A 4,516-nucleotide genomic window follows, 5' to 3' on the forward strand; every position below is an offset into this window, starting at 1 on the left:
TGGTGGATTAAACTCAGGACCTTGTGTTTGCCCATTGGTCCTGGCACCACTGAGTAACATCCCCAGGCTTATTGTTGCATTTCTTGGGGGGGCGGGTATTTAACATGCATATCTCATTTGAATAAATCCTCCAGTAAGAAATGGAGAATTCAGTGCCTTTACTTTGAAGGCTTTGTAGTTATCTGTCAAATTTATATGTGCAGCTCACCAACATTCCCTTATTGGAAATAGCAGTATTTCCACATAATAGTTCTCAAAAGGACTTTAAAGTCTCAAAATTCTGTGTCTCCTTTGGCTTGCTTCTCTCTTGATTCCACCCAGGCTTTATTAATGGTTCACTTCATATCATCATCTCCATCTTCATAAATTTTCTTTAGAACATTCATTAATCCCTCACTAGGATCTGTTTCAGCATCATAGGATGGCTTTTCTTTTTCTTTGCATTCTTTTTCAACCTGAGTCAAGTATTCCCATTGCATGTTTTCTGCTTTCTTTCTACATAAGATAAGAACTGTATCAGTCTTGATTTTTTTTTGAACTGCCTTCCACTGAGATGGGTTTTAAGAGATTGTTCACAATCATAGAGTAACTCTTCCAATTTAGATTCTTTACCAAAAGATCACGTGACCTCTCTGTGAAATGCACCTGCACATTTCAGCAGGAGCTTGACAATCTCCAGTTAAGTAATGTAGATTTTCACAAACTTATCTGATTGATCCCCTCTGTAATTACTGATTTTCACAGTATATCCTGTTGTGATGGGAACAACCACAGCAGCTGGTTTTACATTGTCAAGAAATTCTGGATTCTTTTGTGATTTTTCTTGCACCTTATTCTTTATTATTCTTTATTTTTGTTTCAATCTTGGATTTTTCAGCTGTCAGGACATCTCGTACTCTCTTCCTAGTGGCCTTTTCCAACAACACCTTCACCTCTTCTAGATCTTTCTGCAACTCCTCCAAAGCTGAAGCCATGGCCAGGCTGGATCAGACCAGAGGCCAGAGCAGCAGGCGTGCATGCAAGGACAGGCTGTTGCATTTTATTAAGACTTTGGTAGACATAAAATATTTTATAGAGAAATATTTCTAGAAGTGTAGTATCATGTAGAGCATACTTGGGAAGACAAAGACTGGACTCAATTCCATGACCCTTAACATGGTTCTCAGTTCAATTTTTACTTAAGTATTTGTCTGTATTTCTACTGCTGCTCCCCTCTGCTGTGGTTGGTCTTTCTCAGGCTGAGGTCCTCTGGCTCTTGAATCTGTCCTCTGGGGGCAGGTCTTCCTCTCTGACCCCACTTACTTCCCAGAGGAAATCACTTGCCATCTGACTTTCTCATGAACACAGTCTACTCCTGAAAAAGAAATAAACTTCTCTATAGCTAAAGCTGGACTTGCTAACACAGAAAGATGGCTTCCCTCCATTACTTTTAACATGCCTGTGCCTTCCTGGCTCTGGCTCCTTCAAACAAATCAGGAATTTTTTTTTCTCTGCCTTCCAGCCATATGCAAATAAGATAAAACACAGTGCACTCTGTCACCAATGAACCTGCTGTATGTGAAATTCTGTAACCAATAAGGTTGCTGGGCACATGTGTAAATGAAGGATTGAAACTTGCAACCCCAGCCCTTCCCTAAATGTATAATAATCCAGCTCTGAATGAGTTGGACAGTCAATCTCTTTGTGGAGAAGTCCCAGACTGACCCATTGGCCTTAAGAATAAAGCTGTACCCTTTACCTCTGAAACTGCTAGGTGTGTCTTCCATTCTCCTGGACTACATACATTGAGCTGTAACACTAGAGCTATGTATACTGGCTGGCACTTTGCCATTACACTCCCAACTTCTATGTGCCCCCTCATTATGAAGGGGTTGGCTTATGTCATCTGATTTAGATTGAAATATTAAAAAGTAAGGAAAGGATCTAACTCATCTCTCTCACCCACGAAAGCTCTCTAAGTTCCCAGCACAATGAGGATTATAGAATGAACGTTGAGTGCTATATCAAAGGTGCTAAGAATGGACAATACAGGGAAGAAAATGGCCCTACTTGACAGAGCAAAGACATGGTACATGCCCTGTATGTATGTCCTTGATGTGTTCATATCCTGAAGATTTCACAATGTGAAAACTGAACAACAGAAAAAACATCACTGCCCACCTGCACAAAACTGTCTCTAGACTCATGCAGATACCCACAGTTACAGAGACTGTGGCACTTCGACAGACCACAACATTCTGCCCAGGCAGGGTTCAGTCAAGGGGGAGGTGCAGGCTGCTTTCTGAAGGGACCTCTTCCCGATCATTTGCTCCTAATGAGACTAAGTTTGTCTTACTCATGGTTATGGGAGGTTGACCCAATGACTATTCCATGATATTAAAAAATATTAGGTGGTTTTTGGATTTTAAGTGTCCAAAGAACCAATCTCCTGCATTGGTGGGAAATGATAAATTGCATCACCACTGAGACATGGGGAAGTCCTTTCTTCACTAATATTACAAGTCTCTTTTCAGAGAGAGAGAAGCCCAGGTAAACCAACAACGCCTTGGTTTTGAAGGTTGTGTATTGCTTCTCCACCAATATCTAGTCATCACATTGTGTATTGCAGGAACGAGTAGGTGTGTTAGGAGCTTCCATGATGCTGCCAGTTACCTTAACACCTTAACCTGAGCCCTTGGAGCTTATGATGTCAATAGAAGATGCCCTCATAGAGGCAGTCACGTTTTGTTGACAACTACTTTGCACCACTCTCAGGTCTTTTACAGCTTGTAAATGTGAAGAAATGTATATTAGGTGTAGGGAGACATCCTTGCCCAGTACTTGCAGGCTATGAGTGGCACGTGCTTCTTGCCTTCCCTAATAGGGCTATCCTGTTTTATACCAGGAGTCAGACCAAAGCCCTGTGTGACTCAAATAGGCATGGCAGCTACCAGAGTTGAGCTAGTATTGCTCCTTTGCTAATGGCTGTCACTGAGGCCTCAGTCCTAGTCTGTAAAGTGGCAGGGCCCTGATGAATTATGGGCAGGTGAATTCAGTGTGACCCCAATTAAAATCCTTTCCCCTGAATTATGACTCCTCACTAAACTGTGGGTTGTTTGCTAATTGTGCCTGATTCCAGTACAGGTTTCTTCTATCCTAGCCAGATAAGCAGTGCCTACTCCCTAACAGCCCTGCCTGTTGCCATCCTGGAAGGTGTTCTGCAGTAATTCATTCCATGGTTTCAAAGCTTGCTAGCTCCCTATTCCTTCTCACTATGGTATTCAATAAATGCTGGATGCACTTGGGGGCTTTTGTCTTTGTTGCCTAGAGCAGCACTGGCCAGGACCCAAGACTCAGCTTCACTTTGTCTGGTTCAATCTATTCTTTAACCTTTAGCTGGTGCTCTGGGGGCTCACGGGAGGCTGGGACCTACTGTAGGGATCTCCAGCAATGTCCATTACCCTGACCCTGACAACTGAGTACATTCTGTTTCCTCAAATATCCATAAGCACAGTAATATAGAACTTTCTCAAATGTAGGGAAATTGAAGTAAAAGGTCCCCCTAATTCCACCTACAATTTTCCTTCAAACTGAATGGTGCTGGAACAATTTACTAGGCTTCTACAGGCACAAGAGGGAGAAATTTATCAGAGTCTCCCCTCCTTCCTGGTCTACACTCAGTGTTTACTACTGGCTTTTCCCCATGCTCAGCACACCCACATGCCTTTCCTTCCAACTACTTTGTCTTCCATCCATGCTATGTTAACATTGCCTGACAAGAATCCTTTGTGTTACTCAAAGCACTCAAGGTGAAATGACACCTCATTCACTGAGCTAGTGAGTTTCACATTGTCTTCTTTCATATTCTCAGAGCATTTTTTTTTTTTTTTTTTTTTTTTGTTGGGACCAGGGATCAAACTCAGGTCCTTGTACTTGTGCCGCAGACAGCAAAAACACTGAGCTAAATCCCCGCCCTCTCACAGCATCTTGTACTTTTAATTTTCTCTTTTTATCAACATTGTGAGCTTAGCAAGAAAATATATATATGCTAGGAGAGCAACAATCATGATGAACAAATCTCTTCTCTATCTTCAGCTTCTCAGGGCTCAGGTGAGAAATTATCTTCTATTGAGCATGGCAGCTTGGAATAAAATGTGATAAGGTAGGTCAAGAGTCCTTTGGTCTTCAGAAATGTTGAAAGACTATGTCAGGGATTTGCAACATTTGAATGAGACCTGAAGCATGTGCACTTGTGATTCATGTAATGATATGGAGAGTTATTTTCCAGAAGGAAAAGGCAGCATGTAAACTTTTAGGCACATGAGGATGGAAGAGCTATGTTACCTTGATTTAATATACTCAGGGATGTGGGGCAGGAGATTTAGCTCAATGGCAATGGACTTGCCTCACAAATGCAAGGTCCTGAGTTTGATTCCTGGTACCACCCACCCTCTCCTCCCCCTCAAAAAAGTTGTGGAATTTTGGGCCAACCATTTAGCTCAGTGGTGCAGAGCCAAGCCTGCCTTGCAAGCCCAAG

At 42.2% G+C, this 4,516-nt stretch overlaps 1 pseudogene; it reads right to left on the reverse strand.

Moving 5' to 3' along the window:
- Positions 1-203: 203 nt before the first annotated feature.
- Positions 204-1,011, reverse strand: LOC147821273 (calcyclin-binding protein pseudogene; annotated as a pseudogene).
- Between the last annotated feature and the right edge of the window lie 3,505 nt (positions 1,012-4,516).

Source organism: Heterocephalus glaber, unplaced genomic scaffold, assembly GCF_053883595.1.
Source record: "Heterocephalus glaber isolate CG9 unplaced genomic scaffold, H.glaber_assembly_v1.0 deba00001755, whole genome shotgun sequence".
Lineage (NCBI taxonomy): Eukaryota > Metazoa > Chordata > Mammalia > Rodentia > Bathyergidae > Heterocephalus > Heterocephalus glaber.